The following is a 26,845-nucleotide window of genomic DNA, read 5'->3' on the forward strand; positions in this document are numbered from 1 at the left end:
CCAACGTATGAGACGTAACGACTGCTGCAGTTTGTTTTTGCATCGTGTGTCAACATTGTTCGATGGTCTGTTACGAGCTTTGCGCGATAAGTTTGCAGACAGCATTCAGGCGACGTTTAACTACTAACAGCTCCATGCAGCGATTGCACAACAGTAAAGGACATGAGTCAATGTGTCGTTGTGCATCGTGAGATGTTTCATAAGGCGTTGTGAGCCCGGATAGCTCAGTCGGTAGAGCATTAGGCTTTTAACCTAAGGGTCCAGGATTCAAGTCCCTGTTCGGGCGGAAATTTTAATAATTTGGTAGCGTTGCCTCTGGTAGTGGTGGAAACACTACGGAAAAGAATGCAGCAACGCCGTTTTCTGACACCACAGTGCTTTAAACGGTTCAATTTGCACGTGTCGGGAGAACGCTGCGTTCGGGGCAGCCGTGGCCGAGTGGTTAAGGCGTCTGACTCGAAAGTAGTTTCGAATCCCGCCGGCTGCGTGCGATTCTGCGTAAAGAGCAGCAAATATTTTCACACGCATGAATGAGCGTGCAAACCAATGACGCCATTCTAAACAAGACGAAAATTTCCGTTTAAGAATGCTGAGTTTCACGACGGCCGCTGCTTCCTGTGCCTACCGGTCCACCTCGCACTGACGACGTGACTGCAGGAAGCCGTCGCAGGCCCACGAGTGCGCCCCCGTCATTTTCTCGCGCCTTCGCCGAGTTCGTGAGTACACACACGTGCTTGAAATTGTTGGACAGAGTGAAGGTTCATTCCTTTTTAAGAATTGCAATTCAATCAGTCGAGTGCGGCAAAAGCAATGGCGCCGCGTTTCTTTTCAATGATCTCGCAGCTACTTGCAAGTATGTCCATCCCTTAAGACGCCAGAAAACTAGCGTCAGCGGCGCGTCAGTGGGAAGTCGGTGAAGTCGCCATTGGAGCCATAAGCCAGCAATTACGACATGCGAATCACTCGCACACGACGCAGCTGTATGACAATGCTCGTGCGTGGGTGCGGATAGCTCAGTCGGTAGAGCGTTAGGTTTTCAACCAAAGGGTCCTGGGTTCTAGTCCCTGTCGGGGCGAAAATTAATACACTTTCGTAACGTCTAATGTGCTGGCAGTGGAATCACTACAGAAAAGAGTAAGCCCATGCTGCCTTCTGCCATGAGATTGCTTGCAAAGGTGGGAGTTTCAGTTGTCGAGAGACGCTTCTGAGACGTGCAGTCGTGGCCGAGTGGTTAAGGCGTCTGACTTGAAATCAGATTCCCTCTGGGAGCGTAGGTTCGAGTCCTGCCGACTGCGGAAATTTTCTCGCTCCCAGAAGATGGACGTTCAGCTGCATCCTAGCAGTTGCGTCACTACTAAACACGTGGGCCGCCAGCAAGGTGCAGTGTTCTTGGCTCCAGGGTGCAGCGCTACAGTCGTGCCCAGAAGCCACAGCTCATCTCCTCGTCTCACAACCGTCCACCAGGTGTCAGTGCAAGTGTCGCCTCTCTGGGCAGTGCAGATGTGATTATTTTAGCTTGCAGACGATGACGTGTAGCAATTAATGAGCAAACGCAAGTCAAATGTTTTACCGCGTGTATCTGCTAGATACTGCCTCACACACTTTGGAGAGGCTCACTCCTTCCTCTGCCTCGTTCTCTGCACACTAGTTGCACGTGGCATCGATATAGCACAGCTTTTCTAGCGTCAGCGAAGTCAATATTACATGAATCGAGTCGACATGTTTGCTAGTTACGACGATGGAAGCAGAAGAAATGTGTGTGGTACTTTACTGCATCTGCTGTTCGCCTTTCGGCGTCCCTGTGTTCTTTCAGACGAAGATGACTGTGAAATTGGCAACGGGGCAGACGTGCAAAAGAGGGGCGCTGTGCGTCAGCCGAAATAGCTCAGTTGGGAGAGCGTTAGACTGAAGATCTAAAGGTCCCTGGTTCGATCCCGGGTTTCGGCACGGCTTCGTTTTGAAGCCGACGCCAATGGAATTGCTCTGACTTTGTGATAATGTAACTACAGCCGAGAACGGACATGACTCCCTTCTGTAACTGTTCTGGTTGTCTAGTGCTTGCCATAAGAGGAACGCAGTAGGCAACTCTCTGAGAAGTAAGAAAATAAAAAAAACGTCCTACTGACTGCGTTCCCTGTTTTGTGCCAGGAGGTGAAGAACGTATCAAGCGGAACCGTGAAATGAGCGAAAACGTGGGAAACATTGCATTCGAAGTGCTTGTGAATTTTCCAATTGCCCGATGAGTGTCGACAAAACACGTAAATCCTCTACTCCAACGTATGAGACGTAACGACTGCTGCAGTTTGTTTTTGCATCGTGTGTCAACATTGTTCGATGGTCTGTTACGAGCTTTGCGCGATAAGTTTGCAGACAGCATTCAGGCGACGTTTAACTACTAACAGCTCCATGCAGCGATTGCACAACAGTAAAGGACATGAGTCAATGTGTCGTTGTGCATCGTGAGATGTTTCATAAGGCGTTGTGAGCCCGGATAGCTCAGTCGGTAGAGCATTAGGCTTTTAACCTAAGGGTCCAGGATTCAAGTCCCTGTTCGGGCGGAAATTTTAATAATTTGGTAGCGTTGCCTCTGGTAGTGGTGGAAACACTACGGAAAAGAATGCAGCAACGCCGTTTTCTGACACCACAGTGCTTTAAACGGTTCAATTTGCACGTGTCGGGAGAACGCTGCGTTCGGGGCAGCCGTGGCCGAGTGGTTAAGGCGTCTGACTCGAAAGTAGTTTCGAATCCCGCCGGCTGCGTGCGATTCTGCGTAAAGAGCAGCAAATATTTTCACACGCATGAATGAGCGTGCAAACCAATGACGCCATTCTAAACAAGACGAAAATTTCCGTTTAAGAATGCTGAGTTTCACGACGGCCGCTGCTTCCTGTGCCTACCGGTCCACCTCGCACTGACGACGTGACTGCAGGAAGCCGTCGCAGGCCCACGAGTGCGCCCCCGTCATTTTCTCGCGCCTTCGCCGAGTTCGTGAGTACACACACGTGCTTGAAATTGTTGGACAGAGTGAAGGTTCATTCCTTTTTAAGAATTGCAATTCAATCAGTCGAGTGCGGCAAAAGCAATGGCGCCGCGTTTCTTTTCAATGATCTCGCAGCTACTTGCAAGTATGTCCATCCCTTAAGACGCCAGAAAACTAGCGTCAGCGGCGCGTCAGTGGGAAGTCGGTGAAGTCGCCATTGGAGCCATAAGCCAGCAATTACGACATGCGAATCACTCGCACACGACGCAGCTGTATGACAATGCTCGTGCGTGGGTGCGGATAGCTCAGTCGGTAGAGCGTTAGGTTTTCAACCAAAGGGTCCTGGGTTCTAGTCCCTGTCGGGGCGAAAATTAATACACTTTCGTAACGTCTAATGTGCTGGCAGTGGAATCACTACAGAAAAGAGTAAGCCCATGCTGCCTTCTGCCATGAGATTGCTTGCAAAGGTGGGAGTTTCAGTTGTCGAGAGACGCTTCTGAGACGTGCAGTCGTGGCCGAGTGGTTAAGGCGTCTGACTTGAAATCAGATTCCCTCTGGGAGCGTAGGTTCGAGTCCTGCCGACTGCGGAAATTTTCTCGCTCCCAGAAGATGGACGTTCAGCTGCATCCTAGCAGTTGCGTCACTACTAAACACGTGGGCCGCCAGCAAGGTGCAGTGTTCTTGGCTCCAGGGTGCAGCGCTACAGTCGTGCCCAGAAGCCACAGCTCATCTCCTCGTCTCACAACCGTCCACCAGGTGTCAGTGCAAGTGTCGCCTCTCTGGGCAGTGCAGATGTGATTATTTTAGCTTGCAGACGATGACGTGTAGCAATTAATGAGCAAACGCAAGTCAAATGTTTTACCGCGTGTATCTGCTAGATACTGCCTCACACACTTTGGAGAGGCTCACTCCTTCCTCTGCCTCGTTCTCTGCACACTAGTTGCACGTGGCATCGATATAGCACAGCTTTTCTAGCGTCAGCGAAGTCAATATTACATGAATCGAGTCGACATGTTTGCTAGTTACGACGATGGAAGCAGAAGAAATGTGTGTGGTACTTTACTGCATCTGCTGTTCGCCTTTCGGCGTCCCTGTGTTCTTTCAGACGAAGATGACTGTGAAATTGGCAACGGGGCAGACGTGCAAAAGAGGGGCGCTGTGCGTCAGCCGAAATAGCTCAGTTGGGAGAGCGTTAGACTGAAGATCTAAAGGTCCCTGGTTCGATCCCGGGTTTCGGCACGGCTTCGTTTTGAAGCCGACGCCAATGGAATTGCTCTGACTTTGTGATAATGTAACTACAGCCGAGAACGGACATGACTCCCTTCTGTAACTGTTCTGGTTGTCTAGTGCTTGCCATAAGAGGAACGCAGTAGGCAACTCTCTGAGAAGTAAGAAAATAAAAAAAACGTCCTACTGACTGCGTTCCCTGTTTTGTGCCAGGAGGTGAAGAACGTATCAAGCGGAACCGTGAAATGAGCGAAAACGTGGGAAACATTGCATTCGAAGTGCTTGTGAATTTTCCAATTGCCCGATGAGTGTCGACAAAACACGTAAATCCTCTACTCCAACGTATGAGACGTAACGACTGCTGCAGTTTGTTTTTGCATCGTGTGTCAACATTGTTCGATGGTCTGTTACGAGCTTTGCGCGATAAGTTTGCAGACAGCATTCAGGCGACGTTTAACTACTAACAGCTCCATGCAGCGATTGCACAACAGTAAAGGACATGAGTCAATGTGTCGTTGTGCATCGTGAGATGTTTCATAAGGCGTTGTGAGCCCGGATAGCTCAGTCGGTAGAGCATTAGGCTTTTAACCTAAGGGTCCAGGATTCAAGTCCCTGTTCGGGCGGAAATTTTAATAATTTGGTAGCGTTGCCTCTGGTAGTGGTGGAAACACTACGGAAAAGAATGCAGCAACGCCGTTTTCTGACACCACAGTGCTTTAAACGGTTCAATTTGCACGTGTCGGGAGAACGCTGCGTTCGGGGCAGCCGTGGCCGAGTGGTTAAGGCGTCTGACTCGAAAGTAGTTTCGAATCCCGCCGGCTGCGTGCGATTCTGCGTAAAGAGCAGCAAATATTTTCACACGCATGAATGAGCGTGCAAACCAATGACGCCATTCTAAACAAGACGAAAATTTCCGTTTAAGAATGCTGAGTTTCACGACGGCCGCTGCTTCCTGTGCCTACCGGTCCACCTCGCACTGACGATGTGACTGCAGGAAGCCGTCGCAGGCCCACGAGTGCGCCCCCGTCATTTTCTCGCGCCTTCGCCGAGTTCGTGAGTACACACACGTGCTTGAAATTGTTGGACAGAGTGAAGGTTCATTCCTTTTTAAGAATTGCAATTCAATCAGTCGAGTGCGGCAAAAGCAATGGCGCCGCGTTTCTTTTCAATGATCTCGCAGCTACTTGCAAGTATGTCCATCCCTTAAGACGCCAGAAAACTAGCGTCAGCGGCGCGTCAGTGGGAAGTCGGTGAAGTCGCCATTGGAGCCATAAGCCAGCAATTACGACATGCGAATCACTCGCACACGACGCAGCTGTATGACAATGCTCGTGCGTGGGTGCGGATAGCTCAGTCGGTAGAGCGTTAGGTTTTCAACCAAAGGGTCCTGGGTTCTAGTCCCTGTCGGGGCGAAAATTAATACACTTTCGTAACGTCTAATGTGCTGGCAGTGGAATCACTACAGAAAAGAGTAAGCCCATGCTGCCTTCTGCCATGAGATTGCTTGCAAAGGTGGGAGTTTCAGTTGTCGAGAGACGCTTCTGAGACGTGCAGTCGTGGCCGAGTGGTTAAGGCGTCTGACTTGAAATCAGATTCCCTCTGGGAGCGTAGGTTCGAGTCCTGCCGACTGCGGAAATTTTCTCGCTCCCAGAAGATGGACGTTCAGCTGCATCCTAGCAGTTGCGTCACTACTAAACACGTGGGCCGCCAGCAAGGTGCAGTGTTCTTGGCTCCAGGGTGCAGCGCTACAGTCGTGCCCAGAAGCCACAGCTCATCTCCTCGTCTCACAACCGTCCACCAGGTGTCAGTGCAAGTGTCGCCTCTCTGGGCAGTGCAGATGTGATTATTTTAGCTTGCAGACGATGACGTGTAGCAATTAATGAGCAAACGCAAGTCAAATGTTTTACCGCGTGTATCTGCTAGATACTGCCTCACACACTTTGGAGAGGCTCACTCCTTCCTCTGCCTCGTTCTCTGCACACTAGTTGCACGTGGCATCGATATAGCACAGCTTTTCTAGCGTCAGCGAAGTCAATATTACATGAATCGAGTCGACATGTTTGCTAGTTACGACGATGGAAGCAGAAGAAATGTGTGTGGTACTTTACTGCATCTGCTGTTCGCCTTTCGGCGTCCCTGTGTTCTTTCAGACGAAGATGACTGTGAAATTGGCAACGGGGCAGACGTGCAAAAGAGGGGCGCTGTGCGTCAGCCGAAATAGCTCAGTTGGGAGAGCGTTAGACTGAAGATCTAAAGGTCCCTGGTTCGATCCCGGGTTTCGGCACGGCTTCGTTTTGAAGCCGACGCCAATGGAATTGCTCTGACTTTGTGATAATGTAACTACAGCCGAGAACGGACATGACTCCCTTCTGTAACTGTTCTGGTTGTCTAGTGCTTGCCATAAGAGGAACGCAGTAGGCAACTCTCTGAGAAGTAAGAAAATAAAAAAAACGTCCTACTGACTGCGTTCCCTGTTTTGTGCCAGGAGGTGAAGAACGTATCAAGCGGAACCGTGAAATGAGCGAAAACGTGGGAAACATTGCATTCGAAGTGCTTGTGAATTTTCCAATTGCCCGATGAGTGTCGACAAAACACGTAAATCCTCTACTCCAACGTATGAGACGTAACGACTGCTGCAGTTTGTTTTTGCATCGTGTGTCAACATTGTTCGATGGTCTGTTACGAGCTTTGCGCGATAAGTTTGCAGACAGCATTCAGGCGACGTTTAACTACTAACAGCTCCATGCAGCGATTGCATAACAGTAAAGGACATGAGTCAATGTGTCGTTGTGCATCGTGAGATGTTTCATAAGGGGTTGTGAGCCCGGATAGCTCAGTCGGTAGAGCATTAGGCTTTTAACCTAAGGGTCCAGGATTCAAGTCCCTGTTCGGGCGGAAATTTTAATAATTTGGTAGCGTTGCCTCTGGTAGTGGTGGAAACACTACGGAAAAGAATGCAGCAACGCCGTTTTCTGACACCACAGTGCTTTAAACGGTTCAATTTGCACGTGTCGGGAGAACGCTGCGTTCGGGGCAGCCGTGGCCGAGTGGTTAAGGCGTCTGACTCGAAAGTAGTTTCGAATCCCGCCGGCTGCGTGCGATTCTGCGTAAAGAGCAGCAAATATTTTCACACGCATGAATGAGCGTGCAAACCAATGACGCCATTCTAAACAAGACGAAAATTTCCGTTTAAGAATGCTGAGTTTCACGACGGCCGCTGCTTCCTGTGCCTACCGGTCCACCTCGCACTGACGATGTGACTGCAGGAAGCCGTCGCAGGCCCACGAGTGCGCCCCCGTCATTTTCTCGCGCCTTCGCCGAGTTCGTGAGTACACACACGTGCTTGAAATTGTTGGACAGAGTGAAGGTTCATTCCTTTTTAAGAATTGCAATTCAATCAGTCGAGTGCGGCAAAAGCAATGGCGCCGCGTTTCTTTTCAATGATCTCGCAGCTACTTGCAAGTATGTCCATCCCTTAAGACGCCAGAAAACTAGCGTCAGCGGCGCGTCAGTGGGAAGTCGGTGAAGTCGCCATTGGAGCCATAAGCCAGCAATTACGACATGCGAATCACTCGCACACGACGCAGCTGTATGACAATGCTCGTGCGTGGGTGCGGATAGCTCAGTCGGTAGAGCGTTAGGTTTTCAACCAAAGGGTCCTGGGTTCTAGTCCCTGTCGGGGCGAAAATTAATACACTTTCGTAACGTCTAATGTGCTGGCAGTGGAATCACTACAGAAAAGAGTAAGCCCATGCTGCCTTCTGCCATGAGATTGCTTGCAAAGGTGGGAGTTTCAGTTGTCGAGAGACGCTTCTGAGACGTGCAGTCGTGGCCGAGTGGTTAAGGCGTCTGACTTGAAATCAGATTCCCTCTGGGAGCGTAGGTTCGAGTCCTGCCGACTGCGGAAATTTTCTCGCTCCCAGAAGATGGACGTTCAGCTGCATCCTAGCAGTTGCGTCACTACTAAACACGTGGGCCGCCAGCAAGGTGCAGTGTTCTTGGCTCCAGGGTGCAGCGCTACAGTCGTGCCCAGAAGCCACAGCTCATCTCCTCGTCTCACAACCGTCCACCAGGTGTCAGTGCAAGTGTCGCCTCTCTGGGCAGTGCAGATGTGATTATTTTAGCTTGCAGACGATGACGTGTAGCAATTAATGAGCAAACGCAAGTCAAATGTTTTACCGCGTGTATCTGCTAGATACTGCCTCACACACTTTGGAGAGGCTCACTCCTTCCTCTGCCTCGTTCTCTGCACACTAGTTGCACGTGGCATCGATATAGCACAGCTTTTCTAGCGTCAGCGAAGTCAATATTACATGAATCGAGTCGACATGTTTGCTAGTTACGACGATGGAAGCAGAAGAAATGTGTGTGGTACTTTACTGCATCTGCTGTTCGCCTTTCGGCGTCCCTGTGTTCTTTCAGACGAAGATGACTGTGAAATTGGCAACGGGGCAGACGTGCAAAAGAGGGGCGCTGTGCGTCAGCCGAAATAGCTCAGTTGGGAGAGCGTTAGACTGAAGATCTAAAGGTCCCTGGTTCGATCCCGGGTTTCGGCACGGCTTCGTTTTGAAGCCGACGCCAATGGAATTGCTCTGACTTTGTGATAATGTAACTACAGCCGAGAACGGACATGACTCCCTTCTGTAACTGTTCTGGTTGTCTAGTGCTTGCCATAAGAGGAACGCAGTAGGCAACTCTCTGAGAAGTAAGAAAATAAAAAAAACGTCCTACTGACTGCGTTCCCTGTTTTGTGCCAGGAGGTGAAGAACGTATCAAGCGGAACCGTGAAATGAGCGAAAACGTGGGAAACATTGCATTCGAAGTGCTTGTGAATTTTCCAATTGCCCGATGAGTGTCGACAAAACACGTAAATCCTCTACTCCAACGTATGAGACGTAACGACTGCTGCAGTTTGTTTTTGCATCGTGTGTCAACATTGTTCGATGGTCTGTTACGAGCTTTGCGCGATAAGTTTGCAGACAGCATTCAGGCGACGTTTAACTACTAACAGCTCCATGCAGCGATTGCACAACAGTAAAGGACATGAGTCAATGTGTCGTTGTGCATCGTGAGATGTTTCATAAGGGGTTGTGAGCCCGGATAGCTCAGTCGGTAGAGCATTAGGCTTTTAACCTAAGGGTCCAGGATTCAAGTCCCTGTTCGGGCGGAAATTTTAATAATTTGGTAGCGTTGCCTCTGGTAGTGGTGGAAACACTACGGAAAAGAATGCAGCAACGCCGTTTTCTGACACCACAGTGCTTTAAACGGTTCAATTTGCACGTGTCGGGAGAACGCTGCGTTCGGGGCAGCCGTGGCCGAGTGGTTAAGGCGTCTGACTCGAAAGTAGTTTCGAATCCCGCCGGCTGCGTGCGATTCTGCGTAAAGAGCAGCAAATATTTTCACACGCATGAATGAGCGTGCAAACCAATGACGCCATTCTAAACAAGACGAAAATTTCCGTTTAAGAATGCTGAGTTTCACGACGGCCGCTGCTTCCTGTGCCTACCGGTCCACCTCGCACTGACGATGTGACTGCAGGAAGCCGTCGCAGGCCCACGAGTGCGCCCCCGTCATTTTCTCGCGCCTTCGCCGAGTTCGTGAGTACACACACGTGCTTGAAATTGTTGGACAGAGTGAAGGTTCATTCCTTTTTAAGAATTGCAATTCAATCAGTCGAGTGCGGCAAAAGCAATGGCGCCGCGTTTCTTTTCAATGATCTCGCAGCTACTTGCAAGTATGTCCATCCCTTAAGACGCCAGAAAACTAGCGTCAGCGGCGCGTCAGTGGGAAGTCGGTGAAGTCGCCATTGGAGCCATAAGCCAGCAATTACGACATGCGAATCACTCGCACACGACGCAGCTGTATGACAATGCTCGTGCGTGGGTGCGGATAGCTCAGTCGGTAGAGCGTTAGGTTTTCAACCAAAGGGTCCTGGGTTCTAGTCCCTGTCGGGGCGAAAATTAATACACTTTCGTAACGTCTAATGTGCTGGCAGTGGAATCACTACAGAAAAGAGTAAGCCCATGCTGCCTTCTGCCATGAGATTGCTTGCAAAGGTGGGAGTTTCAGTTGTCGAGAGACGCTTCTGAGACGTGCAGTCGTGGCCGAGTGGTTAAGGCGTCTGACTTGAAATCAGATTCCCTCTGGGAGCGTAGGTTCGAGTCCTGCCGACTGCGGAAATTTTCTCGCTCCCAGAAGATGGACGTTCAGCTGCATCCTAGCAGTTGCGTCACTACTAAACACGTGGGCCGCCAGCAAGGTGCAGTGTTCTTGGCTCCAGGGTGCAGCGCTACAGTCGTGCCCAGAAGCCACAGCTCATCTCCTCGTCTCACAACCGTCCACCAGGTGTCAGTGCAAGTGTCGCCTCTCTGGGCAGTGCAGATGTGATTATTTTAGCTTGCAGACGATGACGTGTAGCAATTAATGAGCAAACGCAAGTCAAATGTTTTACCGCGTGTATCTGCTAGATACTGCCTCACACACTTTGGAGAGGCTCACTCCTTCCTCTGCCTCGTTCTCTGCACACTAGTTGCACGTGGCATCGATATAGCACAGCTTTTCTAGCGTCAGCGAAGTCAATATTACATGAATCGAGTCGACATGTTTGCTAGTTACGACGATGGAAGCAGAAGAAATGTGTGTGGTACTTTACTGCATCTGCTGTTCGCCTTTCGGCGTCCCTGTGTTCTTTCAGACGAAGATGACTGTGAAATTGGCAACGGGGCAGACGTGCAAAAGAGGGGCGCTGTGCGTCAGCCGAAATAGCTCAGTTGGGAGAGCGTTAGACTGAAGATCTAAAGGTCCCTGGTTCGATCCCGGGTTTCGGCACGGCTTCGTTTTGAAGCCGACGCCAATGGAATTGCTCTGACTTTGTGATAATGTAACTACAGCCGAGAACGGACATGACTCCCTTCTGTAACTGTTCTGGTTGTCTAGTGCTTGCCATAAGAGGAACGCAGTAGGCAACTCTCTGAGAAGTAAGAAAATAAAAAAAACGTCCTACTGACTGCGTTCCCTGTTTTGTGCCAGGAGGTGAAGAACGTATCAAGCGGAACCGTGAAATGAGCGAAAACGTGGGAAACATTGCATTCGAAGTGCTTGTGAATTTTCCAATTGCCCGATGAGTGTCGACAAAACACGTAAATCCTCTACTCCAACGTATGAGACGTAACGACTGCTGCAGTTTGTTTTTGCATCGTGTGTCAACATTGTTCGATGGTCTGTTACGAGCTTTGCGCGATAAGTTTGCAGACAGCATTCAGGCGACGTTTAACTACTAACAGCTCCATGCAGCGATTGCACAACAGTAAAGGACATGAGTCAATGTGTCGTTGTGCATCGTGAGATGTTTCATAAGGCGTTGTGAGCCCGGATAGCTCAGTCGGTAGAGCATTAGGCTTTTAACCTAAGGGTCCAGGATTCAAGTCCCTGTTCGGGCGGAAATTTTAATAATTTGGTAGCGTTGCCTCTGGTAGTGGTGGAAACACTACGGAAAAGAATGCAGCAACGCCGTTTTCTGACACCACAGTGCTTTAAACGGTTCAATTTGCACGTGTCGGGAGAACGCTGCGTTCGGGGCAGCCGTGGCCGAGTGGTTAAGGCGTCTGACTCGAAAGTAGTTTCGAATCCCGCCGGCTGCGTGCGATTCTGCGTAAAGAGCAGCAAATATTTTCACACGCATGAATGAGCGTGCAAACCAATGACGCCATTCTAAACAAGACGAAAATTTCCGTTTAAGAATGCTGAGTTTCACGACGGCCGCTGCTTCCTGTGCCTACCGGTCCACCTCGCACTGACGATGTGACTGCAGGAAGCCGTCGCAGGCCCACGAGTGCGCCCCCGTCATTTTCTCGCGCCTTCGCCGAGTTCGTGAGTACACACACGTGCTTGAAATTGTTGGACAGAGTGAAGGTTCATTCCTTTTTAAGAATTGCAATTCAATCAGTCGAGTGCGGCAAAAGCAATGGCGCCGCGTTTCTTTTCAATGATCTCGCAGCTACTTGCAAGTATGTCCATCCCTTAAGACGCCAGAAAACTAGCGTCAGCGGCGCGTCAGTGGGAAGTCGGTGAAGTCGCCATTGGAGCCATAAGCCAGCAATTACGACATGCGAATCACTCGCACACGACGCAGCTGTATGACAATGCTCGTGCGTGGGTGCGGATAGCTCAGTCGGTAGAGCGTTAGGTTTTCAACCAAAGGGTCCTGGGTTCTAGTCCCTGTCGGGGCGAAAATTAATACACTTTCGTAACGTCTAATGTGCTGGCAGTGGAATCACTACAGAAAAGAGTAAGCCCATGCTGCCTTCTGCCATGAGATTGCTTGCAAAGGTGGGAGTTTCAGTTGTCGAGAGACGCTTCTGAGAAGTGCAGTCGTGGCCGAGTGGTTAAGGCGTCTGACTTGAAATCAGATTCCCTCTGGGAGCGTAGGTTCGAGTCCTGCCGACTGCGGAAATTTTCTCGTTCCCAGAAGATGGACGTTCAGCTGCATCCTAGCAGTTGCGTCACTACTAAACACGTGGGCCGCCAGCAAGGTGCAGTGTTCTTGGCTCCAGGGTGCAGCGCTACAGTCGTGCCCAGAAGCCACAGCTCATCTCCTCGTCTCACAACCGTCCACCAGGTGTCAGTGCAAGTGTCGCCTCTCTGGGCAGTGCAGATGTGATTATTTTAGCTTGCAGACGATGACGTGTAGCAATTAATGAGCAAACGCAAGTCAAATGTTTTACCGCGTGTATCTGCTAGATACTGCCTCACACACTTTGGAGAGGCTCACTCCTTCCTCTGCCTCGTTCTCTGCACACTAGTTGCACGTGGCATCGATATAGCACAGCTTTTCTAGCGTCAGCGAAGTCAATATTACATGAATCGAGTCGACATGTTTGCTAGTTACGACGATGGAAGCAGAAGAAATGTGTGTGGTACTTTACTGCATCTGCTGTTCGCCTTTCGGCGTCCCTGTGTTCTTTCAGACGAAGATGACTGTGAAATTGGCAACGGGGCAGACGTGCAAAAGAGGGGCGCTGTGCGTCAGCCGAAATAGCTCAGTTGGGAGAGCGTTAGACTGAAGATCTAAAGGTCCCTGGTTCGATCCCGGGTTTCGGCACGGCTTCGTTTTGAAGCCGACGCCAATGGAATTGCTCTGACTTTGTGATAATGTAACTACAGCCGAGAACGGACATGACTCCCTTCTGTAACTGTTCTGGTTGTCTAGTGCTTGCCATAAGAGGAACGCAGTAGGCAACTCTCTGAGAAGTAAGAAAATAAAAAAAACGTCCTACTGACTGCGTTCCCTGTTTTGTGCCAGGAGGTGAAGAACGTATCAAGCGGAACCGTGAAATGAGCGAAAACGTGGGAAACATTGCATTCGAAGTGCTTGTGAATTTTCCAATTGCCCGATGAGTGTCGACAAAACACGTAAATCCTCTACTCCAACGTATGAGACGTAACGACTGCTGCAGTTTGTTTTTGCATCGTGTGTCAACATTGTTCGATGGTCTGTTACGAGCTTTGCGCGATAAGTTTGCAGACAGCATTCAGGCGACGTTTAACTACTAACAGCTCCATGCAGCGATTGCACAACAGTAAAGGACATGAGTCAATGTGTCGTTGTGCATCGTGAGATGTTTCATAAGGCGTTGTGAGCCCGGATAGCTCAGTCGGTAGAGCATTAGGCTTTTAACCTAAGGGTCCAGGATTCAAGTCCCTGTTCGGGCGGAAATTTTAATAATTTGGTAGCGTTGCCTCTGGTAGTGGTGGAAACACTACGGAAAAGAATGCAGCAACGCCGTTTTCTGACACCACAGTGCTTTAAACGGTTCAATTTGCACGTGTCGGGAGAACGCTGCGTTCGGGGCAGCCGTGGCCGAGTGGTTAAGGCGTCTGACTCGAAAGTAGTTTCGAATCCCGCCGGCTGCGTGCGATTCTGCGTAAAGAGCAGCAAATATTTTCACACGCATGAATGAGCGTGCAAACCAATGACGCCATTCTAAACAAGACGAAAATTTCCGTTTAAGAATGCTGAGTTTCACGACGGCCGCTGCTTCCTGTGCCTACCGGTCCACCTCGCACTGACGATGTGACTGCAGGAAGCCGTCGCAGGCCCACGAGTGCGCCCCCGTCATTTTCTCGCGCCTTCGCCGAGTTCGTGAGTACACACACGTGCTTGAAATTGTTGGACAGAGTGAAGGTTCATTCCTTTTTAAGAATTGCAATTCAATCAGTCGAGTGCGGCAAAAGCAATGGCGCCGCGTTTCTTTTCAATGATCTCGCAGCTACTTGCAAGTATGTCCATCCCTTAAGACGCCAGAAAACTAGCGTCAGCGGCGCGTCAGTGGGAAGTCGGTGAAGTCGCCATTGGAGCCATAAGCCAGCAATTACGACATGCGAATCACTCGCACACGACGCAGCTGTATGACAATGCTCGTGCGTGGGTGCGGATAGCTCAGTCGGTAGAGCGTTAGGTTTTCAACCAAAGGGTCCTGGGTTCTAGTCCCTGTCGGGGCGAAAATTAATACACTTTCGTAACGTCTAATGTGCTGGCAGTGGAATCACTACAGAAAAGAGTAAGCCCATGCTGCCTTCTGCCATGAGATTGCTTGCAAAGGTGGGAGTTTCAGTTGTCGAGAGACGCTTCTGAGAAGTGCAGTCGTGGCCGAGTGGTTAAGGCGTCTGACTTGAAATCAGATTCCCTCTGGGAGCGTAGGTTCGAGTCCTGCCGACTGCGGAAATTTTCTCGTTCCCAGAAGATGGACGTTCAGCTGCATCCTAGCAGTTGCGTCACTACTAAACACGTGGGCCGCCAGCAAGGTGCAGTGTTCTTGGCTCCAGGGTGCAGCGCTACAGTCGTGCCCAGAAGCCACAGCTCATCTCCTCGTCTCACAACCGTCCACCAGGTGTCAGTGCAAGTGTCGCCTCTCTGGGCAGTGCAGATGTGATTATTTTAGCTTGCAGACGATGACGTGTAGCAATTAATGAGCAAACGCAAGTCAAATGTTTTACCGCGTGTATCTGCTAGATACTGCCTCACACACTTTGGAGAGGCTCACTCCTTCCTCTGCCTCGTTCTCTGCACACTAGTTGCACGTGGCATCGATATAGCACAGCTTTTCTAGCGTCAGCGAAGTCAATATTACATGAATCGAGTCGACATGTTTGCTAGTTACGACGATGGAAGCAGAAGAAATGTGTGTGGTACTTTACTGCATCTGCTGTTCGCCTTTCGGCGTCCCTGTGTTCTTTCAGACGAAGATGACTGTGAAATTGGCAACGGGGCAGACGTGCAAAAGAGGGGCGCTGTGCGTCAGCCGAAATAGCTCAGTTGGGAGAGCGTTAGACTGAAGATCTAAAGGTCCCTGGTTCGATCCCGGGTTTCGGCACGGCTTCGTTTTGAAGCCGACGCCAATGGAATTGCTCTGACTTTGTGATAATGTAACTACAGCCGAGAACGGACATGACTCCCTTCTGTAACTGTTCTGGTTGTCTAGTGCTTGCCATAAGAGGAACGCAGTAGGCAACTCTCTGAGAAGTAAGAAAATAAAAAAAACGTCCTACTGACTGCGTTCCCTGTTTTGTGCCAGGAGGTGAAGAACGTATCAAGCGGAACCGTGAAATGAGCGAAAACGTGGGAAACATTGCATTCGAAGTGCTTGTGAATTTTCCAATTGCCCGATGAGTGTCGACAAAACACGTAAATCCTCTACTCCAACGTATGAGACGTAACGACTGCTGCAGTTTGTTTTTGCATCGTGTGTCAACATTGTTCGATGGTCTGTTACGAGCTTTGCGCGATAAGTTTGCAGACAGCATTCAGGCGACGTTTAACTACTAACAGCTCCATGCAGCGATTGCACAACAGTAAAGGACATGAGTCAATGTGTCGTTGTGCATCGTGAGATGTTTCATAAGGCGTTGTGAGCCCGGATAGCTCAGTCGGTAGAGCATTAGGCTTTTAACCTAAGGGTCCAGGATTCAAGTCCCTGTTCGGGCGGAAATTTTAATAATTTGGTAGCGTTGCCTCTGGTAGTGGTGGAAACACTACGGAAAAGAATGCAGCAACGCCGTTTTCTGACACCACAGTGCTTTAAACGGTTCAATTTGCACGTGTCGGGAGAACGCTGCGTTCGGGGCAGCCGTGGCCGAGTGGTTAAGGCGTCTGACTCGAAAGTAGTTTCGAATCCCGCCGGCTGCGTGCGATTCTGCGTAAAGAGCAGCAAATATTTTCACACGCATGAATGAGCGTGCAAACCAATGACGCCATTCTAAACAAGACGAAAATTTCCGTTTAAGAATGCTGAGTTTCACGACGGCCGCTGCTTCCTGTGCCTACCGGTCCACCTCGCACTGACGATGTGACTGCAGGAAGCCGTCGCAGGCCCACGAGTGCGCCCCCGTCATTTTCTCGCGCCTTCGCCGAGTTCGTGAGTACACACACGTGCTTGAAATTGTTGGACAGAGTGAAGGTTCATTCCTTTTTAAGAATTGCAATTCAATCAGTCGAGTGCGGCAAAAGCAATGGCGCCGCGTTTCTTTTCAATGATCTCGCAGCTACTTGCAAGTATGTCCATCCCTTAAGACGCCAGAAAACTAGCGTCAGCGGCGCGTCAGTGGGAAGTCGGTGAAGTCGCCATTGGAGCCATAAGCCAGCAATTACGACATGCGAATCACTCGCACACGACGCAGCTGTATGACAATGCTCGTGCGTGGGTGCGGATAGCTCAGTCGGTAGAGCGTTAGGTTTTCAACCAAAGGGTCCTGGGTTCTAGTCCCTGTCGGGGCGAAAATTAATACACTTTCGTAACGTCTAATGTGCTGGCAGTGGAATCACTACAGAAAAGAGTAAGCCCATGCTGCCTTCTGCCATGAGATTGCTTGCAAAGGTGGGAGTTTCAGTTGTCGAGAGACGCTTCTGAGACGTGCAGTCGTGGCCGAGTGGTTAAGGCGTTTGACTTGAAATCAGATTCCCTCTGGGAGCGTAGGTTCGAGTCCTGCCGACTGCGGAAATTTTCTCGCTCCCAGAAGATGGACGTTCAGCTGCATCCTAGCAGTTGCGTCACTACTAAACACGTGGGCCGCCAGCAAGGTGCAGTGTTCTTGGCTCCAGGGTGCAGCGCTACAGTCGTGCCCAGAAGCCACAGCTCATCTCCTCGTCTCACAACCGTCCACCAGGTGTCAGTGCAAGTGTCGCCTCTCTGGGCAGTGCAGATGTGATTATTTTAGCTTGCAGACGATGACGTGTAGCAATTAATGAGCAAACGCAAGTCAAATGTTTTACCGCGTGTATCTGCTAGATACTGCCTCACACACTTTGGAGAGGCTCACTCCTTCCTCTGCCTCGTTCTCTGCACACTAGTTGCACGTGGCATCGATATAGCACAGCTTTTCTAGCGTCAGCGAAGTCAATATTACATGAATCGAGTCGACATGTTTGCTAGTTACGACGATGGAAGCAGAAGAAATGTGTGTGGTACTTATATGCATCTGCTGTTCGCCTTTCGGCGTCCCTGTGTTCTTTCAGACGAAGATGACTGTGAAATTGGCAACGGGGCAGACGTGCAAAAGAGGGGCGCTGTGCGTCAGCCGAAATAGCTCAGTTGGGAGAGCGTTAGACTGAAGATCTAAAGGTCCCTGGTTCGATCCCGGGTTTCGGCACGGCTTCGTTTTGATGCCGACGCCAATGGAATTGCTCTGACTTTGTGATAATGTAACTACAGCCGAGAACGGACATGACTCCCTTCTGTAACTGTTCTGGTTGTCTAGTGCTTGCCATAAGAGGAACGCAGTAGGCAACTCTCTGAGAAGTAAGAAAATAAAAAAGACGTCCTACTGACTGCGTTCCCTGTTTTGTGCCAGGAGGTGAAGAACGTATCAAGCGGAACCGTGAAATGAGCGAAAACGTGGGAAACATTGCATTCGAAGTGCTTGTGAATTTTCCAATTGCCCGATGAGTGTCGACAAAACACGTAAATCCTCTACTCCAACGTATGAGACGTAACGACTGCTGCAGTTTGTTTTTGCATCGTGTGTCAACATTGTTCGATGGTCTGTTACGAGCTTTGCGCGATAAGTTTGCAGACAGCATTCAGGCGACGTTTAACTACTAACAGCTCCATGCAGCGATTGCACAACAGTAAAGGACATGAGTCAATGTGTCGTTGTGCATCGTGAGATGTTTCATAAGGCGTTGTGAGCCCGGATAGCTCAGTCGGTAGAGCATTAGGCTTTTAACCTAAGGGTCCAGGATTCAAGTCCCTGTTCGGGCGGAAATTTTAATAATTTGGTAGCGTTGCCTCTGGTAGTGGTGGAAACACTACGGAAAAGAATGCAGCAACGCCGTTTTCTGACACCACAGTGCTTTAAACGGTTCAATTTGCACGTGTCGGGAGAACGCTGCGTTCGGGGCAGCCGTGGCCGAGTGGTTAAGGCGTCTGACTCGAAAGTAGTTTCGAATCCCGCCGGCTGCGTGCGATTCTGCGTAAAGAGCAGCAAATATTTTCACACGCATGAATGAGCGTGCAAACCAATGACGCCATTCTAAACAAGACGAAAATTTCCGTTTAAGAATGCTGAGTTTCACGACGGCCGCTGCTTCCTGTGCCTACCGGTCCACCTCGCACTGACGATGTGACTGCAGGAAGCCGTCGCAGGCCCACGAGTGCGCCCCCGTCATTTTCTCGCGCCTTCGCCGAGTTCGTGAGTACACACACGTGCTTGAAATTGTTGGACAGAGTGAAGGTTCATTCCTTTTTAAGAATTGCAATTCAATCAGTCGAGTGCGGCAAAAGCAATGGCGCCGCGTTTCTTTTCAATGATCTCGCAGCTACTTGCAAGTATGTCCATCCCTTAAGACGCCAGAAAACTAGCGTCAGCGGCGCGTCAGTGGGAAGTCGGTGAAGTCGCCATTGGAGCCATAAGCCAGCAATTACGACATGCGAATCACTCGCACACGACGCAGCTGTATGACAATGCTCGTGCGTGGGTGCGGATAGCTCAGTCGGTAGAGCGTTAGGTTTTCAACCAAAGGGTCCTGGGTTCTAGTCCCTGTCGGGGCGAAAATTAATACACTTTCGTAACGTCTAATGTGCTGGCAGTGGAATCACTACAGAAAAGAGTAAGCCCATGCTGCCTTCTGCCATGAGATTGCTTGCAAAGGTGGGAGTTTCAGTTGTCGAGAGACGCTTCTGAGACGTGCAGTCGTGGCCGAGTGGTTAAGGCGTCTGACTTGAAATCAGATTCCCTCTGGGAGCGTAGGTTCGAGTCCTGCCGACTGCGGAAATTTTCTCGCTCCCAGAAGATGGACGTTCAGCTGCATCCTAGCAGTTGCGTCACTACTAAACACGTGGGCCGCCAGCAAGGTGCAGTGTTCTTGGCTCCAGGGTGCAGCGCTACAGTCGTGCCCAGAAGCCACAGCTCATCTCCTCGTCTCACAACCGTCCACCAGGTGTCAGTGCAAGTGTCGCCTCTCTGGGCAGTGCAGATGTGATTATTTTAGCTTGCAGACGATGACGTGTAGCAATTAATGAGCAAACGCAAGTCAAATGTTTTACCGCGTGTATCTGCTAGATACTGCCTCACACACTTTGGAGAGGCTCACTCCTTCCTCTGCCTCGTTCTCTGCACACTAGTTGCACGTGGCATCGATATAGCACAGCTTTTCTAGCGTCAGCGAAGTCAATATTACATGAATCGAGTCGACATGTTTGCTAGTTACGACGATGGAAGCAGAAGAAATGTGTGTGGTACTTTACTGCATCTGCTGTTCGCCTTTCGGCGTCCCTGTGTTCTTTCAGACGAAGATGACTGTGAAATTGGCAACGGGGCAGACGTGCAAAAGAGGGGCGCTGTGCGTCAGCCGAAATAGCTCAGTTGGGAGAGCGTTAGACTGAAGATCTAAAGGTCCCTGGTTCGATCCCGGGTTTCGGCACGGCTTCGTTTTGAAGCCGACGCCAATGGAATTGCTCTGACTTTGTGATAATGTAACTACAGCCGAGAACGGACATGACTCCCTTCTGTAACTGTTCTGGTTGTCTAGTGCTTGCCATAAGAGGAACGCAGTAGGCAACTCTCTGAGAAGTAAGAAAATAAAAAAGACGTCCTACTGACTGCGTTCCCTGTTTTGTGCCAGGAGGTGAAGAACGTATCAAGCGGAACCGTGAAATGAGCGAAAACGTGGGAAACATTGCATTCGAAGTGCTTGTGAATTTTCCAATTGCCCGATGAGTGTCGACAAAACACGTAAATCCTCTACTCCAACGTATGAGACGTAACGACTGCTGCAGTTTGTTTTTGCATCGTGTGTCAACATTGTTCGATGGTCTGTTACGAGCTTTGCGCGATAAGTTTGCAGACAGCATTCAGGCGACGTTTAACTACTAACAGCTCCATGCAGCGATTGCACAACAGTAAAGGACATGAGTCAATGTGTCGTTGTGCATCGTGAGATGTTTCATAAGGCGTTGTGAGCCCGGATAGCTCAGTCGGTAGAGCATTAGGCTTTTAACCTAAGGGTCCAGGATTCAAGTCCCTGTTCGGGCGGAAATTTTAATAATTTGGTAGCGTTGCCTCTGGTAGTGGTGGAAACACTACGGAAAAGAATGCAGCAACGCCGTTTTCTGACACCACAGTGCTTTAAACGGTTCAATTTGCACGTGTCGGGAGAACGCTGCGTTCGGGGCAGCCGTGGCCGAGTGGTTAAGGCGTCTGACTCGAAAGTAGTTTCGAATCCCGCCGGCTGCGTGCGATTCTGCGTAAAGAGCAGCAAATATTTTCACACGCATGAATGAGCGTGCAAACCAATGACGCCATTCTAAACAAGACGAAAATTTCCGTTTAAGAATGCTGAGTTTCACGACGGCCGCTGCTTCCTGTGCCTACCGGTCCACCTCGCACTGACGATGTGACTGCAGGAAGCCGTCGCAGGCCCACGAGTGCGCCCCCGTCATTTTCTCGCGCCTTCGCCGAGTTCGTGAGTACACACACGTGCTTGAAATTGTTGGACAGAGTGAAGGTTCATTCCTTTTTAAGAATTGCAATTCAATCAGTCGAGTGCGGCAAAAGCAATGGCGCCGCGTTTCTTTTCAATGATCTCGCAGCTACTTGCAAGTATGTCCATCCCTTAAGACGCCAGAAAACTAGCGTCAGCGGCGCGTCAGTGGGAAGTCGGTGAAGTCGCCATTGGAGCCATAAGCCAGCAATTACGACATGCGAATCACTCGCACACGACGCAGCTGTATGACAATGCTCGTGCGTGGGTGCGGATAGCTCAGTCGGTAGAGCGTTAGGTTTTCAACCAAAGGGTCCTGGGTTCTAGTCCCTGTCGGGGCGAAAATTAATACACTTTCGTAACGTCTAATGTGCTGGCAGTGGAATCACTACAGAAAAGAGTAAGCCCATGCTGCCTTCTGCCATGAGATTGCTTGCAAAGGTGGGAGTTTCAGTTGTCGAGAGACGCTTCTGAGACGTGCAGTCGTGGCCGAGTGGTTAAGGCGTCTGACTTGAAATCAGATTCCCTCTGGGAGCGTAGGTTCGAGTCCTGCCGACTGCGGAAATTTTCTCGCTCCCAGAAGATGGACGTTCAGCTGCATCCTAGCAGTTGCGTCCCTACTAAACACGTGGGCCGCCAGCAAGGTGCAGTGTTCTTGGCTCCAGGGTGCAGCGCTACAGTCGTGCCCAGAAGCCACAGCTCATCTCCTCGTCTCACAACCGTCCACCAGGTGTCAGTGCAAGTGTCGCCTCTCTGGGCAGTGCAGATGTGATTATTTTAGCTTGCAGACGATGACGTGTAGCAATTAATGAGCAAACGCAAGTCAAATGTTTTACCGCGTGTATCTGCTAGATACTGCCTCACACACTTTGGAGAGGCTCACTCCTTCCTCTGCCTCGTTCTCTGCACACTAGTTGCACGTGGCATCGATATAGCACAGCTTTTCTAGCGTCAGCGAAGTCAATATTACATGAATCGAGTCGACATGTTTGCTAGTTACGACGATGGAAGCAGAAGAAATGTGTGTGGTACTTTACTGCATCTGCTGTTCGCCTTTCGGCGTCCCTGTGTTCTTTCAGACGAAGATGACTGTGAAATTGGCAACGGGGCAGACGTGCAAAAGAGGGGCGCTGTGCGTCAGCCGAAATAGCTCAGTTGGGAGAGCGTTAGACTGAAGATCTAAAGGTCCCTGGTTCGATCCCGGGTTTCGGCACGGCTTCGTTTTGAAGCCGACGCCAATGGAATTGCTCTGACTTTGTGATAATGTAACTACAGCCGAGAACGGACATGACTCCCTTCTGTAACTGTTCTGGTTGTCTAGTGCTTGCCATAAGAGGAACGCAGTAGGCAACTCTCTGAGAAGTAAGAAAATAAAAAAAACGTCCTACTGACTGCGTTCCCTGTTTTGTGCCAGGAGGTGAAGAACGTATCAAGCGGAACCGTGAAATGAGCGAAAACGTGGGAAACATTGCATTCGAAGTGCTTGTGAATTTTCCAATTGCCCGATGAGTGTCGACAAAACACGTAAATCCTCTACTCCAACGTATGAGACGTAACGACTGCTGCAGTTTGTTTTTGCATCGTGTGTCAACATTGTTCGATGGTCTGTTACGAGCTTTGCGCGATAAGTTTGCAGACAGCATTCAGGCGACGTTTAACTACTAACAGCTCCATGCAGCGATTGCACAACAGTAAAGGACATGAGTCAATGTGTCGTTGTGCATCGTGAGATGTTTCATAAGGCGTTGTGAGCCCGGATAGCTCAGTCGGTAGAGCATTAGGCTTTTAACCTAAGGGTCCAGGATTCAAGTCCCTGTTCGGGCGGAAATTTTAATAATTTGGTAGCGTTGCCTCTGGTAGTGGTGGAAACACTACGGAAAAGAATGCAGCAACGCCGTTTTCTGACACCACAGTGCTTTAAACGGTTCAATTTGCACGTGTCGGGAGAACGCTGCGTTCGGGGCAGCCGTGGCCGAGTGGTTAAGGCGTCTGACTCGAAAGTAGTTTCGAATCCCGCCGGCTGCGTGCGATTCTGCGTAAAGAGCAGCAAATATTTTCACACGCATGAATGAGCGTGCAAACCAATGACGCCATTCTAAACAAGACGAAAATTTCCGTTTAAGAATGCTGAGTTTCACGACGGCCGCTGCTTCCTGTGCCTACCGGTCCACCTCGCACTGACGATGTGACTGCAGGAAGCCGTCGCAGGCCCACGAGTGCGCCCCCGTCATTTTCTCGCGCCTTCGCCGAGTTCGTGAGTACACACACGTGCTTGAAATTGTTGGACAGAGTGAAGGTTCATTCCTTTTTAAGAATTGCAATTCAATCAGTCGAGTGCGGCAAAAGCAATGGCGCCGCGTTTCTTTTCAATGATCTCGCAGCTACTTGCAAGTATGTCCATCCCTTAAGACGCCAGAAAACTAGCGTCAGCGGCGCGTCAGTGGGAAGTCGGTGAAGTCGCCATTGGAGCCATAAGCCAGCAATTACGACATGCGAATCACTCGCACACGACGCAGCTGTATGACAATGCTCGTGCGTGGGTGCGGATAGCTCAGTCGGTAGAGCGTTAGGTTTTCAACCAAAGGGTCCTGGGTTCTAGTCCCTGTCGGGGCGAAAATTAATACACTTTCGTAACGTCTAATGTGCTGGCAGTGGAATCACTACAGAAAAGAGTAAGCCCATGCTGCCTTCTGCCATGAGATTGCTTGCAAAGGTGGGAGTTTCAGTTGTCGAGAGACGCTTCTGAGACGTGCAGTCGTGGCCGAGTGGTTAAGGCGTCTGACTTGAAATCAGATTCCCTCTGGGAGCGTAGGTTCGAGTCCTGCCGACTGCGGAAATTTTCTCGCTCCCAGAAGATGGACGTTCAGCTGCATCCTAGCAGTTGCGTCACTACTAAACACGTGGGCCGCCAGCAAGGTGCAGTGTTCTTGGCTCCAGGGTGCAGCGCTACAGTCGTGCCCAGAAGCCACAGCTCATCTCCTCGTCTCACAACCGTCCACCAGGTGTCAGTGCAAGTGTCGCCTCTCTGGGCAGTGCAGATGTGATTATTTTAGCTTGCAGACGATGACGTGTAGCAATTAATGAGCAAACGCAAGTCAAATGTTTTACCGCGTGTATCTGCTAGATACTGCCTCACACACTTTGGAGAGGCTCACTCCTTCCTCTGCCTCGTTCTCTGCACACTAGTTGCACGTGGCATCGATATAGCACAGCTTTTCTAGCGTCAGCGAAGTCAATATTACATGAATCGAGTCGACATGTTTGCTAGTTACGACGATGGAAGCAGAAGAAATGTGTGTGGTACTTTACTGCATCTGCTGTTCGCCTTTCGGCGTCCCTGTGTTCTTTCAGACGAAGATGACTGTGAAATTGGCAACGGGGCAGACGTGCAAAAGAGGGGCGCTGTGCGTCAGCCGAAATAGCTCAGTTGGGAGAGCGTTAGACTGAAGATCTAAAGGTCCCTGGTTCGATCCCGGGTTTCGGCACGGCTTCGTTTTGAAGCCGACGCCAATGGAATTGCTCTGACTTTGTGATAATGTAACTACAGCCGAGAACGGACATGACTCCCTTCTGTAACTGTTCTGGTTGTCTAGTGCTTGCCATAAGAGGAACGCAGTAGGCAACTCTCTGAGAAGTAAGAAAATAAAAAAGACGTCCTACTGACTGCGTTCCCTGTTTTGTGCCAGGAGGTGAAGAACGTATCAAGCGGAACCGTGAAATGAGCGAAAACGTGGGAAACATTGCATTCGAAGTGCTTGTGAATTTTCCAATTGCCCGATGAGTGTCGACAAAACACGTAAATCCTCTACTCCAACGTATGAGACGTAACGACTGCTGCAGTTTGTTTTTGCATCGTGTGTCAACATTGTTCGATGGTCTGTTACGAGCTTTGCGCGATAAGTTTGCAGACAGCATTCAGGCGACGTTTAACTACTAACAGCTCCATGCAGCGATTGCACAACAGTAAAGGACATGAGTCAATGTGTCGTTGTGCATCGTGAGATGTTTCATAAGGCGTTGTGAGCCCGGATAGCTCAGTCGGTAGAGCATTAGGCTTTTAACCTAAGGGTCCAGGATTCAAGTCCCTGTTCGGGCGGAAATTTTAATAATTTGGTAGCGTTGCCTCTGGTAGTGGTGGAAACACTACGGAAAAGAATGCAGCAACGCCGTTTTCTGACACCACAGTGCTTTAAACGGTTCAATTTGCACGTGTCGGGAGAACGCTGCGTTCGGGGCAGCCGTGGCCGAGTGGTTAAGGCGTCTGACTCGAAAGTAGTTTCGAATCCCGCCGGCTGCGTGCGATTCTGCGTAAAGAGCAGCAAATATTTTCACACGCATGAATGAGCGTGCAAACCAATGACGCCATTCTAAACAAGACGAAAATTTCCGTTTAAGAATGCTGAGTTTCACGACGGCCGCTGCTTCCTGTGCCTACCGGTCCACCTCGCACTGACGATGTGACTGCAGGAAGCCGTCGCAGGCCCACGAGTGCGCCCCCGTCATTTTCTCGCGCCTTCGCCGAGTTCGTGAGTACACACACGTGCTTGAAATTGTTGGACAGAGTGAAGGTTCATTCCTTTTTAAGAATTGCAATTCAATCAGTCGAGTGCGGCAAAAGCAATGGCGCCGCGTTTCTTTTCAATGATCTCGCAGCTACTTGCAAGTATGTCCATCCCTTAAGACGCCAGAAAACTAGCGTCAGCGGCGCGTCAGTGGGAAGTCGGTGAAGTCGCCATTGGAGCCATAAGCCAGCAATTACGACATGCGAATCACTCGCACACGACGCAGCTGTATGACAATGCTCGTGCGTGGGTGCGGATAGCTCAGTCGGTAGAGCGTTAGGTTTTCAACCAAAGGGTCCTGGGTTCTAGTCCCTGTCGGGGCGAAAATTAATACACTTTCGTAACGTCTAATGTGCTGGCAGTGGAATCACTACAGAAAAGAGTAAGCCCATGCTGCCTTCTGCCATGAGATTGCTTGCAAAGGTGGGAGTTTCAGTTGTCGAGAGACGCTTCTGAGACGTGCAGTCGTGGCCGAGTGGTTAAGGCGTCTGACTTGAAATCAGATTCCCTCTGGGAGCGTAGGTTCGAGTCCTGCCGACTGCGGAAATTTTCTCGCTCCCAGAAGATGGACGTTCAGCTGCATCCTAGCAGTTGCGTCACTACTAAACACGTGGGCCGCCAGCAAGGTGCAGTGTTCTTGGCTCCAGGGTGCAGCGCTACAGTCGTGCCCAGAAGCCACAGCTCATCTCCTCGTCTCACAACCGTCCACCAGGTGTCAGTGCAAGTGTCGCCTCTCTGGGCAGTGCAGATGTGATTATTTTAGCTTGCAGACGATGACGTGTAGCAATTAATGAGCAAACGCAAGTCAAATGTTTTACCGCGTGTATCTGCTAGATACTGCCTCACACACTTTGGAGAGGCTCACTCCTTCCTCTGCCTCGTTCTCTGCACACTAGTTGCACGTGGCATCGATATAGCACAGCTTTTCTAGCGTCAGCGAAGTCAATATTACATGAATCGAGTCGACATGTTTGCTAGTTACGACGATGGAAGCAGAAGAAATGTGTGTGGTACTTTACTGCATCTGCTGTTCGCCTTTCGGCGTCCCTGTGTTCTTTCAGACGAAGATGACTGTGAAATTGGCAACGGGGCAGACGTGCA

At 50.2% G+C, this 26,845-nt stretch overlaps 35 non-coding genes across 35 annotated transcripts; all 35 read left to right on the forward strand.

Moving 5' to 3' along the window:
* Window positions 1–213: 213 nt before the first annotated feature.
* Trnak-uuu (transfer RNA lysine (anticodon UUU)) lies at window positions 214–286 on the forward strand. Its single transcript has one exon. It is a non-coding gene; the product is annotated as a tRNA-Lys (tRNA).
* A 927-nt stretch (window positions 287–1,213) lies between these two features.
* On the forward strand, window positions 1,214–1,295 carry Trnas-uga (transfer RNA serine (anticodon UGA)). Its single transcript has one exon. It is a non-coding gene; the product is annotated as a tRNA-Ser (tRNA).
* Window positions 1,296–1,874: 579 nt separating this feature from the next.
* Window positions 1,875–1,947, forward strand: Trnaf-gaa (transfer RNA phenylalanine (anticodon GAA)). Its single transcript has one exon. It is a non-coding gene; the product is annotated as a tRNA-Phe (tRNA).
* Window positions 1,948–2,485: 538 nt separating this feature from the next.
* Window positions 2,486–2,558, forward strand: Trnak-uuu (transfer RNA lysine (anticodon UUU)). The gene has a single exon. It is a non-coding gene; the product is annotated as a tRNA-Lys (tRNA).
* A 927-nt stretch (window positions 2,559–3,485) lies between these two features.
* Trnas-uga (transfer RNA serine (anticodon UGA)) lies at window positions 3,486–3,567 on the forward strand. Its single transcript has one exon. It is a non-coding gene; the product is annotated as a tRNA-Ser (tRNA).
* A 579-nt stretch (window positions 3,568–4,146) lies between these two features.
* Trnaf-gaa (transfer RNA phenylalanine (anticodon GAA)) lies at window positions 4,147–4,219 on the forward strand. Its single transcript has one exon. It is a non-coding gene; the product is annotated as a tRNA-Phe (tRNA).
* Window positions 4,220–4,757: 538 nt separating this feature from the next.
* Window positions 4,758–4,830, forward strand: Trnak-uuu (transfer RNA lysine (anticodon UUU)). Its single transcript has one exon. It is a non-coding gene; the product is annotated as a tRNA-Lys (tRNA).
* Window positions 4,831–5,757: 927 nt separating this feature from the next.
* Window positions 5,758–5,839, forward strand: Trnas-uga (transfer RNA serine (anticodon UGA)). The gene has a single exon. It is a non-coding gene; the product is annotated as a tRNA-Ser (tRNA).
* A 579-nt stretch (window positions 5,840–6,418) lies between these two features.
* Trnaf-gaa (transfer RNA phenylalanine (anticodon GAA)) lies at window positions 6,419–6,491 on the forward strand. The gene has a single exon. It is a non-coding gene; the product is annotated as a tRNA-Phe (tRNA).
* A 538-nt stretch (window positions 6,492–7,029) lies between these two features.
* Window positions 7,030–7,102, forward strand: Trnak-uuu (transfer RNA lysine (anticodon UUU)). Its single transcript has one exon. It is a non-coding gene; the product is annotated as a tRNA-Lys (tRNA).
* A 927-nt stretch (window positions 7,103–8,029) lies between these two features.
* On the forward strand, window positions 8,030–8,111 carry Trnas-uga (transfer RNA serine (anticodon UGA)). The gene has a single exon. It is a non-coding gene; the product is annotated as a tRNA-Ser (tRNA).
* A 579-nt stretch (window positions 8,112–8,690) lies between these two features.
* On the forward strand, window positions 8,691–8,763 carry Trnaf-gaa (transfer RNA phenylalanine (anticodon GAA)). The gene has a single exon. It is a non-coding gene; the product is annotated as a tRNA-Phe (tRNA).
* Window positions 8,764–9,301: 538 nt separating this feature from the next.
* Window positions 9,302–9,374, forward strand: Trnak-uuu (transfer RNA lysine (anticodon UUU)). Its single transcript has one exon. It is a non-coding gene; the product is annotated as a tRNA-Lys (tRNA).
* A 927-nt stretch (window positions 9,375–10,301) lies between these two features.
* Trnas-uga (transfer RNA serine (anticodon UGA)) lies at window positions 10,302–10,383 on the forward strand. Its single transcript has one exon. It is a non-coding gene; the product is annotated as a tRNA-Ser (tRNA).
* Window positions 10,384–10,962: 579 nt separating this feature from the next.
* On the forward strand, window positions 10,963–11,035 carry Trnaf-gaa (transfer RNA phenylalanine (anticodon GAA)). Its single transcript has one exon. It is a non-coding gene; the product is annotated as a tRNA-Phe (tRNA).
* A 538-nt stretch (window positions 11,036–11,573) lies between these two features.
* Window positions 11,574–11,646, forward strand: Trnak-uuu (transfer RNA lysine (anticodon UUU)). Its single transcript has one exon. It is a non-coding gene; the product is annotated as a tRNA-Lys (tRNA).
* A 927-nt stretch (window positions 11,647–12,573) lies between these two features.
* Window positions 12,574–12,655, forward strand: Trnas-uga (transfer RNA serine (anticodon UGA)). Its single transcript has one exon. It is a non-coding gene; the product is annotated as a tRNA-Ser (tRNA).
* A 579-nt stretch (window positions 12,656–13,234) lies between these two features.
* Trnaf-gaa (transfer RNA phenylalanine (anticodon GAA)) lies at window positions 13,235–13,307 on the forward strand. Its single transcript has one exon. It is a non-coding gene; the product is annotated as a tRNA-Phe (tRNA).
* Window positions 13,308–13,845: 538 nt separating this feature from the next.
* Window positions 13,846–13,918, forward strand: Trnak-uuu (transfer RNA lysine (anticodon UUU)). The gene has a single exon. It is a non-coding gene; the product is annotated as a tRNA-Lys (tRNA).
* A 927-nt stretch (window positions 13,919–14,845) lies between these two features.
* On the forward strand, window positions 14,846–14,927 carry Trnas-uga (transfer RNA serine (anticodon UGA)). Its single transcript has one exon. It is a non-coding gene; the product is annotated as a tRNA-Ser (tRNA).
* A 579-nt stretch (window positions 14,928–15,506) lies between these two features.
* Trnaf-gaa (transfer RNA phenylalanine (anticodon GAA)) lies at window positions 15,507–15,579 on the forward strand. The gene has a single exon. It is a non-coding gene; the product is annotated as a tRNA-Phe (tRNA).
* A 538-nt stretch (window positions 15,580–16,117) lies between these two features.
* Trnak-uuu (transfer RNA lysine (anticodon UUU)) lies at window positions 16,118–16,190 on the forward strand. The gene has a single exon. It is a non-coding gene; the product is annotated as a tRNA-Lys (tRNA).
* A 927-nt stretch (window positions 16,191–17,117) lies between these two features.
* On the forward strand, window positions 17,118–17,199 carry Trnas-uga (transfer RNA serine (anticodon UGA)). Its single transcript has one exon. It is a non-coding gene; the product is annotated as a tRNA-Ser (tRNA).
* A 579-nt stretch (window positions 17,200–17,778) lies between these two features.
* On the forward strand, window positions 17,779–17,851 carry Trnaf-gaa (transfer RNA phenylalanine (anticodon GAA)). The gene has a single exon. It is a non-coding gene; the product is annotated as a tRNA-Phe (tRNA).
* A 538-nt stretch (window positions 17,852–18,389) lies between these two features.
* On the forward strand, window positions 18,390–18,462 carry Trnak-uuu (transfer RNA lysine (anticodon UUU)). Its single transcript has one exon. It is a non-coding gene; the product is annotated as a tRNA-Lys (tRNA).
* Window positions 18,463–19,389: 927 nt separating this feature from the next.
* Window positions 19,390–19,471, forward strand: Trnas-uga (transfer RNA serine (anticodon UGA)). The gene has a single exon. It is a non-coding gene; the product is annotated as a tRNA-Ser (tRNA).
* A 579-nt stretch (window positions 19,472–20,050) lies between these two features.
* Window positions 20,051–20,123, forward strand: Trnaf-gaa (transfer RNA phenylalanine (anticodon GAA)). Its single transcript has one exon. It is a non-coding gene; the product is annotated as a tRNA-Phe (tRNA).
* Window positions 20,124–20,661: 538 nt separating this feature from the next.
* Trnak-uuu (transfer RNA lysine (anticodon UUU)) lies at window positions 20,662–20,734 on the forward strand. Its single transcript has one exon. It is a non-coding gene; the product is annotated as a tRNA-Lys (tRNA).
* A 927-nt stretch (window positions 20,735–21,661) lies between these two features.
* Trnas-uga (transfer RNA serine (anticodon UGA)) lies at window positions 21,662–21,743 on the forward strand. The gene has a single exon. It is a non-coding gene; the product is annotated as a tRNA-Ser (tRNA).
* Window positions 21,744–22,322: 579 nt separating this feature from the next.
* On the forward strand, window positions 22,323–22,395 carry Trnaf-gaa (transfer RNA phenylalanine (anticodon GAA)). Its single transcript has one exon. It is a non-coding gene; the product is annotated as a tRNA-Phe (tRNA).
* Window positions 22,396–22,933: 538 nt separating this feature from the next.
* Trnak-uuu (transfer RNA lysine (anticodon UUU)) lies at window positions 22,934–23,006 on the forward strand. The gene has a single exon. It is a non-coding gene; the product is annotated as a tRNA-Lys (tRNA).
* Window positions 23,007–23,933: 927 nt separating this feature from the next.
* On the forward strand, window positions 23,934–24,015 carry Trnas-uga (transfer RNA serine (anticodon UGA)). The gene has a single exon. It is a non-coding gene; the product is annotated as a tRNA-Ser (tRNA).
* A 579-nt stretch (window positions 24,016–24,594) lies between these two features.
* Trnaf-gaa (transfer RNA phenylalanine (anticodon GAA)) lies at window positions 24,595–24,667 on the forward strand. The gene has a single exon. It is a non-coding gene; the product is annotated as a tRNA-Phe (tRNA).
* A 538-nt stretch (window positions 24,668–25,205) lies between these two features.
* Window positions 25,206–25,278, forward strand: Trnak-uuu (transfer RNA lysine (anticodon UUU)). Its single transcript has one exon. It is a non-coding gene; the product is annotated as a tRNA-Lys (tRNA).
* Window positions 25,279–26,205: 927 nt separating this feature from the next.
* On the forward strand, window positions 26,206–26,287 carry Trnas-uga (transfer RNA serine (anticodon UGA)). The gene has a single exon. It is a non-coding gene; the product is annotated as a tRNA-Ser (tRNA).
* Window positions 26,288–26,845: the final 558 nt, after the last annotated feature.

The sequence above is a fragment of the Schistocerca gregaria genome, unplaced genomic scaffold (assembly GCF_023897955.1).
Source record: "Schistocerca gregaria isolate iqSchGreg1 unplaced genomic scaffold, iqSchGreg1.2 ptg000395l, whole genome shotgun sequence".
NCBI lineage: Eukaryota > Metazoa > Arthropoda > Insecta > Orthoptera > Acrididae > Schistocerca > Schistocerca gregaria.